Genomic DNA, 10594 nt, shown 5'->3' with positions numbered 1-10594 from the left:
AGGGGGAGGGGGGGATTTGTTGGGGGGGTTGGGGGGTTGAGGTGGATAATGGGCCCCCCTCAGACCCTTATTCATTTAAATACCAAACATCGCTTAGCATGGTGTGAGGCTTGAATTGCGACCTAAGCCACAAATTCACCAAGTTTTTACACTCGAGCTAAGCCTTTCGACAGAAAATTTGCCTTGACAATTGAAGATCATTCAACCTTTTCAAGTGTACAAGTAGTGAATATTCAGCATGACCATCCCGCAAAAACAAAGGTAGCACATTTAACAAAAATGCATCAATAAAACACGTAATTCCCTTCAATTCGTTAATGTGTTGTAAGGTACAAGTGGTTTTCTTTTACTATTCAAGGCTCTTTATTTTGGGCAAAATGATACGGTAGAAAAGCTAACCTTCAAGATGCTAAAATTTCTCAAATTGATCAATTAATGTAGGAACTCTAAAGTCACATATAGAAAATCATAATGAAACACCATCAAGTATCATAAAGAAATGTGTAGAGCTTAAGCATTCAAAAACCCCTCCCCTAAAAAATAGACATAGATTATTATTTAAATTGTTGGGATTGCATTACCCTCATGTTTGGCTCATTCATTCAAGTCAAAATAAACTATGAGAGGTGAATTTTAAGGCGGCATACATTCAATCAGCTAATTAGCAAACAAAAAAGGAAAGTGCAGTTACACAAAATATACACTTCCAAGATGCTTATAAATAAATTTTCAGAATACATGTCGTCCTTCCAGAACTCTTAGAAAGCAAATCAGTTTCACATTTTGTTGACCAAAGCAAAATAGAGGCTTCTGGTATTGTTTAACACACATCGTCTCCAAAAAAATGGAAGAAAGGTTCAGCTAGAATTTGTAATACACACCCCATATATAGGGCTTTAATGGCCACCTAACAAGTAAAGATCAGGACTACATGATTCCCAACCCTATTTCTAGTTTCTTTAATAATTAAAAAACACTATATAGTATCTTACCTTCACATTACTCTCTTGCACTAGAATATCCTTCGCTTTCTCGCACTATCCTTTTACCTACACAACAAAGACCTTTATCAGCATTCATTCATCACTAATAAAAGAGGAGGGAATAAAACAAGTGCACCATAATATAAGAGCCACATGAAGGAAGTCATTAAATAAAAACCTAACATAATTTATTGTTATAAGTTCTGAGTTGTATACAAAAATATTAACTTTCGAAACATGCATTTTTCAAAAAATCTGAAAATATTTCAAAATGAAAGCGAGCAACACATATGTTTCCCTTCTGATTTCCTAAAATTTGTTTTTAAGGAGTAAGGATAGCAAAACAATTATGATTCAAATAAAACCAGAAGCTGTTAAACACAAACACAGGCTATCTACTATTTTTACTATAGATCTTGAAAATAGTAATAATAAAAACATAGACAACTTAACCAATATATGCTAATTAATGGGTAGAAATTGTCTTTGAAAATGACAAGAACATAATATGAGCAAGTGAGCTTAGGAAAATAGAGCATACCTTCATCATTTAGTGAGTTTCTTTAACAATTATTTAACAGTTTCACCATCCTTCTTCCTCTAATGATGACCATTTTATGCGAAGTTCTTTGTTAGGCCTGCCCTAGATCAATCTCTTCCGAGGGAGCAGGTCAAGTTAGCTGACTTGGCAATGAATTTGCAAGAGAAGAGACAACTGGAACATATCATATATCCTGACCTTCTAGGCGAAGTAAGAAAAGATTCCTTCAACAAGTTTGGAGAAAGAGCAGTGAAATACTTAGTTTTCACTTAGCTGAATCTGGTATAGACAGGCCATCTATCGGTGAGGTGTTATGGAATTCGGACTATGCACTTCATTTCCAAGAGCCTGTCGTTCAAGAAAACAGTACCATCCCTATTGTCGAGCTATCACTGCATACATGTAGATGCATGTTATGAAGCAGAACTCCAATAACCTAACAGTAAGCCAAAGAAGTTGAGCGTTGGAAGAAATACAGAAAAAAATAATTTTCAAACCACAGTTTACCCACCTTGTCATCAAATCTTCTGGAGTTATCAAAAGTCTCTGCAAGATCTTTTTATTTTTAATAATCGAGAAATCCGCCTGTAACCCGCCCTTTGGACCAATCATTGACTTCTAAACTCGGTGGATAATGGTCCACCCCTCTACCATTCTCCACTTAAATAAAGGGCTTTACTTTGCATGGTGTAGGGCTTGAACCTGAGACCTAAGACACAAATCCACCACCTTTTTCCACTTGATATAAGACTTGGGGAAGTCTGTGCAAGATCATTATGCAACATTTCAATGGAAATTCACCTTGACAATTGAAGATCATCCAACCTTTCCAAGTTTTTTTTTATGACAAGGAACCCGCAGCCGCTACCCTTTGGGTGCGCACAAGGTAAAATCCCCGCTACTATGCAATAGCTCGCAAACCACATAGGACAGGTGACCCGCAGTAGGCGAGCCTGATGCGACGAGCTCGACTTAGAAGGCAAAACCCTTGCTTTCGCTGTCAAGGAGTTTCAAACTTGAGACCTCCAATATGGAAGTCCCAAGCTCAAACCACTGGGCCACCCCAAAGGGTCCAACCTTTTCAAGTTTACAAGCAGTGAATAATTAGCATCACCATCCTGAAACAATTAAAATTGCACATTCAACAAAAATGCATCAATAAAGCACATAGTCCCCTTCAATTGGTTAAGGTGGTACAACAACTTCTTTTATTGCAGATTTAAGAATAGGTGTTAGCTATATGTGCTTTTCTTCTAGTATTCTAGGCTCTTTATTTTGGGGGCAAGTATACGGAAGAACAACTAACCTTGAAGAAGCTAAAATTTCTCAAATTTATAAATTAATGTAGCACTCTAAAGTCACATAAATAAAAGATCATAATGAAACACCATCATGTATCCTTAAGAAATGTGTAGAGCTTAAGCATTCAAAACCCCCTTCCCTTAAAAATATATGGAGATAATTATTTAACTTTTTGTTGCGATTACATTGTACTCATATTTGATTCATTCAAGTCAAAAATAAACTATGAGAGGTCAATTTTCAGGCGGCATATGTTTAATCAAGTAATTAGCAAACAAAAAAAGGAAGTGCAATTACACAAATTATACACTTCAAGATACTTATAAATAATTTTATAGAATACATGTCGTCCTTCTAGAACTCCTAGACAGCAAATCGGTTTTGCAACTCATCGACAACAAATCGTTTTCGCATTTTGTTAACCAAAGCAAAATAGAGGCTTGAGGTATTATTTAACACACATCGTCCCCGAAAAGTTTGAACAAGGGTTCAACCAGAATCCGAAATACACACCCCATATATAGGGCTTTAATGGCCATCTAACAAGCGAGAAAAGATCAGGACTACATGATTCCCAACCCTAATTCTAATTTCTTTAATAATTAAAAAGGCTATATAAGGTATTGTACCTTCCCATTACTCTCTTGCACAAGAACATCCTTCGCTTTCTCGCACTATCGTTTTACCTAGACAACAAAGACCTTTATTAGCCAATTCATTCATAACTAATAAAAGATGGGGAATAAAAGATGTGCACCACAAAAAAGAGCCACATGAAGGAAGTCATTGAATAAAAACCTAATATAATTGATTCTATTAAGTTCTGAGTTGTATATAGAAAGAACATTAACTTTTGAAACATGCATTTTTCAAAGAAACTAAAATATTTCAAAATGAAAGCAAGAAACACGTATGTTTCCCTTCTGATTTCCTAAAAGTTGTTTTAAGCAGTAAAAATATCACAAAAATTATTACTTTGATAAATAAATCATACATAAAGCCCGAAGCTTTTGAACACAAACACATGCTATCTCATGTTTTTACAACAGATCATTAAATTAGAAATCAGAAAAGCATAGACAACTCAACCAATAGATACTAATTTATCAACAAGGGTAGAAATTGTCTTTGAAAATGACAAGAACATGATAAGAACAAGTGAGCTTAAGGAAAATAGAACATACCTTCACCTTTTTGTGAGTTTCTTTAACAGTTTCACCATGACCATTTTATGTGAAGTTTTTTGTGCTAGGCCTTCCCTAGATCGATCTCTTCTGAGGGAGCAGGTCAACTTAGCTGACTGGGCAATGAATTTGCACGAGACGAGACAACTGGAACGTATCACAGATCCCGACCTTCTCGGCGAAGTAAGACAAGATTCCTTCAGCAAGTTTGGAGAAACAACGCTGAAATAATTAGCTGAATCTTGTGTAGACAGGCCCTGCTATAGGTGAGGTGCGACGAAATATGGAGTATGCACTTCATTTATTCAAGAAAACAGTATTATCCCTATTGGTGAGCTATCACTGCAAACATGAAAATGCATGTTAAGAAACAGAAATCCAATAGCCTAAACAGTAAGCCAAAGAAGTTGAGTATCGACAAAACTACAAGATTTTTTTTTCAAATTACAGTATACCTTGTCATCAGTACTTCCGAAGTTCTCGAAAGTCTCTTCAAAAAGATAATTTTTGATATCCGAGAAACCGTTTGTGACCCTCCCTTTGGACCAATCATAACCTTCTAAACTCAATGGAGTATGGGTCCGTCCCTCTACCCTTCTCCACTTAAATGCCAAACTTCGCTTTGAACGGTACGGGGCTTGAACCTGTGACCTAAGCCACAAATCTACCACCTTTTTCCACTCGAGCTAAGCCTTGGGGCAGTCTGTGCAAGATCATTATGCAAGCTTTCGATGGAAAATTAGCCTTGACAATTGAATATCATCCAACCTTTTAAAGTTCACAAGAAGTGAATAGTCCACATCACCATCCTGCAACAACAAAAGTTGCACATTTAACAAAAATGCATCAATAAAACACATAGCCCCTTCAATTCGTTAAGGTGCTACATCAACTTCTTTTATTGCAGATTTAAGAATAGGTGTTAGGTATAGGTGCTTTTCCTCTAGTATTCAAGGCTCTTTATTTCAGGGGCAAGTATACGGTAGAATAGCTAACCTTGAAGATGCTAAAATTTCTCAAATAAATCAATTAATGTAGACACTCTAAAGTCATATAAACAAAAATCATAATGAAACACCATCAAGTATCTTAAAAAATGTGTAGCAATTTTTCATGACATAGAAAAGGAACTGCATTCAAAATGAAGTATGGACAGACATGAGAATAACTCTTGCAATATTCACTGAAATTGAAACACTATTATAATGATTTAATTTTTAATGTTTGCTTTACGATTTACAAGTTGAAATCAGTATACACTCCAAGGTAATAAACCAGAGTTCAAGGTTCACTTCTATATAAGTGTGTGCGAGTGTAGATACATATGTGTCAGAATTTGGTATATAAGAGTGTACTCACTAGAGTCAAAATCAAAACCCACAAATAGTAGATCTTTGTCATTTCAATTTTCATCTATTGATTTAAATAAAATAACTCTCATATAGAAGGAGAAACACAGACCCATCCAAGACAAGCTTCAAGTGATGCACAAGCGAAGATATGTGCCCAATAACCTGCAAAATGGAAATAAAGAGAAAAGGAAAAGAGTTTAGAAAAACATCAAATCAAATGGAAACAACGAAACTTAGAAGCATTCTCTTAGTCCCTTTTACACCAACCTGCACACAAGGTATCAATCTTGTAAGAGTTTTGATTGCACCACGTCTTACTTCTACTAAGGTGTTCACTTTAAACAATCGAATAAGTGCAGGAAAAAGAAGATGCATATGCTCATCTAATGTCCTTGCACATTAAGGTGATACCACTATCATTAACATCAAAGTCATACTAAACAAGGCATGGACTGGAAACAACCAAGGAAGACTAACCACCAAAATCTTCAAGGTGTGGAGAATAGGAATAACATATGTGTAGTCATTGTCTCTCCGCATCAGTAATAACTTTAATACAAAAGGGAAGTATATCAAAAAGATACTTTCTGAATTCATCGTTGAGAGCCAAGCAAAGTTGCTCCACGAAATGCAGAATCTCAAATAACAAAAGAAAACGACCAGTAAGATCATTAACCAAAGCATCTGATTATAATGACCTACACCAAAAGTATGTGCAATATATTAATACCAACAGAAACTACCACTTACAGGAGCAATGTGAACATGTCTGTTAGCAACAGGCAAGCTGAATGATGACCATAATTCTGATATCAGAGAAAGCTGGCAAATATTAACGGATGTGCTACAAACAAAAAATCATTTAATAAACCTTAAAAAAATAACAAATACAAAAGAACAAGAAGACAGACAATATAGTTAAAATGAAATATTACCTGTCGTGCAATAGATACCAAGGTTCCACGTTTCCCTATTATAAATTCCTTTAGACCATCCTCACATGCGTACGTACAATGTGAAAGAGATCATGCAAAATCTACAGAAAAATACAATCATAAATAAGCATCTTTGATAAAATCATCCACATCTAATGTTTGGGAAAAGAAGGGCATAGTAATTACAAGTTAAAAAAGTAAAGATCTGAGATATAAAGCTTGGGTTCTTTTTCTCTCACCTTTGCTCTGTAAAAGGGTGCAAATGGGAGGGTCTTCCGGGCGTGGACAACTAGGTGAACTGTTTGTGACGTGCTAAAGAACCACATTTGATAAAACACTAGGGGCAGGATGATCCCTTTTTTTTGGTGCACCCACAGAGTTCCCGATTGTATAGGATAATAAGTGGAGTTTGTAGAGAATAATTTTTTTTGTAGATTCTTTACCTGGTATACCCCTTGTATAAAGCCATATTTTTTTGTCATGTTTAATCTTGATAATGCGTACTTACTATTTTTAAAAAGAGAGACACTAAAAAGAAAAGTATGTCTATTAGTCTAAACAGATTTCTTATTATAAATGAACAATGCAATAGCCTTTACAGTGATAATTCACTACTGAAATTTATCATTACTTCACCGGTCATAAAATTTGTCCAACTCCATCAATTTTTCCAAATGTAAGTTCTTCACATTCATAAGAAAACCAGAACTTGACAAGACACAAATACAAAACAAAATTGTATAAAACAATGATCTCACTCTTTAATGCGGGTAACACTGCGCTTGTAGTCATGAAGTAATGGGCAAAGGTTTTTTAATTGAATTGACTTCGACGAAGATAACCAGTGGTCACAAAGTTCTTGTACAACCTTCAGTGATCAACCAATTCTAGGTTAGAAAAATTGCAAAGAATTCTCTTACGGCATAACATATACTGAGAACAGAAAGTATAACCTCCTATTACTGAGAGCTCCCTCGGAATTGGAGTAGGTTACCGAAATTTCTATGCTCTTCTGCAGCTCTGACACAACATCTTCTTGCATTTTCCTTTCCTATCAGTATTCAATAGTAAGTGAGAGTTAGAGTAGTAGATGCTTTGTCTGTCACTCAAGTAGTATCAATAAATTCAGCTAAATATCTATCAAAGCATAATAAAAAAAAGAGGACTACTAGGTTGACATCTACAGAAATGGTAAAATTGGGACCCTCAGGCCTCAACTACTGCCACCCACCCACTAAATCATCATCATCAACCCCCCCAAAACCCCTCCCTCACTGACATACATATACATACTAAAGGAAATCAACAAAATTTATTATTTTTTCAAAAAAAAATGCATTGCATAATATAAACAGTATCCTCTGGTAATCCCTTGGTTAGAGAAAATACAGTGAAGCTTCTTAAATCGTATAGACTTTGCATAAAGTGATGAAATCCAGATGTAAATGTATGTCTACAATGCTCTATAGGAGCTTGACCTAGAATCTTTGTTATAAGCTTATCCTATCTCTTTTACTGTATACAAGCCTCTGTAATAATGTATGCCACAATCTTGCATTATCAAAACGGTAGGTTCCACTAGTTACCTTCTTGTTCATGTGAATGATCGTAAAAGCTCTTCAAATCCTATTTCACTGGAAAACAAAGTGATCTCATTCTATTTTTGGCCTTCTTTTGTCTAAAGTGGATAGGGAAACCTATCTAAAACTCTGCAACAACCCACTACCATTCCTTTCAGGGATTCTATTTCAACCACTATTATTAAGGAACTAGCATAATCAATTACAAGCTCATGAATGAAGAAAAATGACAACACCATAAAAAGACTAGATCATCCAATACAACTTAGTTAAAGATTGACTATATAATCAGAAGTAAATACACTCCTAACCGTTCGAGAGTACCAGGAAGTCAACTTGTCACCAAGGAGCAAAAATTGGTCTAAAGTGAGTATGATATCACACTCAATTTGATTGAAGTCACAAATTCAATCAACAATTCTATACGGCAGCACCATTTTACTTAAGACCCCCACCATAATCAGAATTCTGTGAGTAGCCAAACCACGACTAGCTCGTAAAGGAAGACAGGAATCCATTGATATGTCATATTCAAATTCAAGTTTTTTTTCTTTTGAAGTAAACTTGATCGTCTGCCTTACTAAAATTAGTAGGAAAATGATAACAAAGAACACTCAAATGAACTTTCAATGTTTTCCCTACATTCAAACAAGAAAAGAAATCGAATATTTCAAAATCGAGTAACACAAATATATTACCTTTCTTAAGGACAATTAAAAGTAAAATGACAATTAGTGCACTACATGTTTTCCTCACTACAATTCATAGAAATGATACTAAAGAACAATAAAATGAACTTTTCCATGGTTTTCCTACCTCCAAACTGAAAAGAAACTGAAAATATTTTAAAATGAAATTGAGTAACACATTTGTTTCCCTTATGAGGACAATTAAAAGTAAAACTGACAATTAAGCGTCGTGCATGTTGCCCATCTAGCATCCTAAAGAAATTTGTAGAGCTTAAGCGTTCGAAACCCCCCACCCCCTCCCCTTGAAAATATATAGAGATTCTTATTTAAATTTTGGTTGGGATTACAGTACACCCATGTTTGGAACATACAAGTCAAAATAAGCTATGAAAGGTGAATTTTCAGGGGGCATACATTTGATCAACTAGTTAGCAAAAAAGGGCAGTGCAATTACACAAAATATACACTTCAAGATTCTTATAAATGAATTTTCAGAATACAAGCCGTCCTTCCAGAACTCCTAGACAACAAAACAGTTTCGCATTTTGTTAACCAAAGCAAAATAGAGGCTTGAGGTATTATTTAACACACATTGTCCCCAAAAGAAAATGGCAGAAAGCAAAGATGTTGAAAGTGAAGAGGAATATGATTCCACTGACTTATCTTTTTCTTTCGCCATGAATTCGAGAACATAACGGTGTGTTGCAGATGGATTACTAGTTACCTATGATGGTAAGACGAATGTCAATGATATGTTAAATTGCATCGGGAATGAAGATTCCGTTACTACAACGAGTTTCTCTGAGAAGAAAGGCAAGATAGTTGCAGTCCTTGCAGAAGAAGAGTGTGCCAAATTCCATTTGGGTCTGAAATTTTCAGTTGGACTATTCATCAGAAGCGACGTCCCTTCTACATGAGAATGTCCAACTGCTTCCGAGAAGCATTTTACGTCATAAAGAGGTTTTCCATTTTCGAAAATCCGGATTGATAACACCCTAGGGAGATCTTCTATATCTCAAGAAATGTTGCTTAGAGGTTATCCATTTCAAAAGAAGATTGAGTTTCCAATGTCGAGCAACAACTTCTCAATTTCACTAGTTAACTGTTGCGGTGAATTATTGCTATGTGGGGTTGCGTTACTTGGTCTTGGAAGTCTATGAACTTAGATGAATTAATAGTTTCTACTAAATAAGAAAATGAGAATGTTGAAACTATTTACGATTTCATGAATTTAAGGGCAATAGAGCATACCTTCATCTTTTCATGAGTTTCTTTAACCATCCTTCTTCTTCCTCTATCTTTACGGAAATCTTGTAGCACTTTCCGATCAAATAGAAACATGGAACCACCTGAAACAGAAAATCTATATTAGTCAAAATAAAAAGAAAAAAAAGGAAAATCTCTTGTGCATATATAGATATACAAAACATCAAATTCCTCTTCATCCAAGCTATATTGCTAGGAAAATCTCTTGTGCAGAAACCAGTTTCACCTCATGCTCAAATAACCATCTCCATCCCCAACATATTCCCCTTGGATCCTTCACTCAATCCGGTTCCCAGCCAAACCAAAAAGACCTAGAAACGAATAATTGACGGGGTCACGCCGCGATTCTCATCATCAACATCGTTCGATTTCTTCGTAGGAATTTCTGAGGAGGTACTACCAGAACGGTAAGAAAGAAGTATCGATGTTGGGTTTTGGAGGAAAAAGAAGAGCATGGGTCATACCAAAAGACAAAAAAGGATTAAAATTGAAACTAAGAGTTTTTTTGTTACAAAGGAAATCATTTTCGCATGTTTGGTTGGGATCAATTTTTTCATGTTTGGTTGGAAAAAAGTTTTGAAAAATGTTTTTCAAATCAACTCATTTTCCTCAAAATTAAGGAAAATAACTTTCCTTCAAAAATTAAGGAAAACATTTTCCAAAACTCTCCTCCAATTTCAAATTACATTTTTTTTTTAAAAATCATCAATTTTAAAAAAATATTTTCAATTTTAAAATTTTATTTTTGTACCTGATCCCTGA

At 35.1% G+C, this 10594-nt stretch overlaps 1 protein-coding gene across 46 annotated transcripts in view; it reads right to left on the bottom strand.

The window, feature by feature from the left end:
* Nucleotides 1-10310, bottom strand: part of LOC107020340 — a 42262-nt gene extending 31952 nt beyond the window's left edge. For 32 of the 46 annotated variants that reach the window (XR_003578565.1, XR_003578575.1, XR_003578577.1 and 29 more), the window contains exons 1-16: nt 10059-10310; nt 9818-9915; nt 7251-7348; nt 7056-7165; nt 6298-6398; nt 6113-6206; nt 5840-5999; nt 5630-5745; nt 5472-5524; nt 4466-4819; nt 4011-4352; nt 3456-3512; nt 2036-2642; nt 1723-1916; nt 1525-1638; nt 993-1049 (exon numbers count right to left, since the gene is read on the bottom strand). The gene's annotated coding sequence lies outside the window, so the exon portion shown is untranslated. Of the gene's footprint in view, nt 1-992; nt 1050-1524; nt 1639-1722; nt 1917-2035; nt 2643-3455; nt 3513-4010; nt 4353-4465; nt 4820-5471; nt 5525-5629; nt 5754-5839; nt 6000-6112; nt 6207-6297; nt 6399-7055; nt 7166-7250; nt 7349-9817; nt 9916-10058 lie in introns of all 46 variants that reach the window. The other 14 variants (XR_003578553.1, XR_001456833.2, XR_003578563.1 and 11 more) reach the window with 14 other exon arrangements.
* Between the last annotated feature and the right edge of the window lie 284 nt (nt 10311-10594).

This window comes from Solanum pennellii, chromosome 5, assembly GCF_001406875.1.
Source record: "Solanum pennellii chromosome 5, SPENNV200".
Taxonomy (NCBI): domain Eukaryota; kingdom Viridiplantae; phylum Streptophyta; class Magnoliopsida; order Solanales; family Solanaceae; genus Solanum; species Solanum pennellii.
This window is presented reverse-complemented; position numbering and strand designations above follow the sequence as displayed.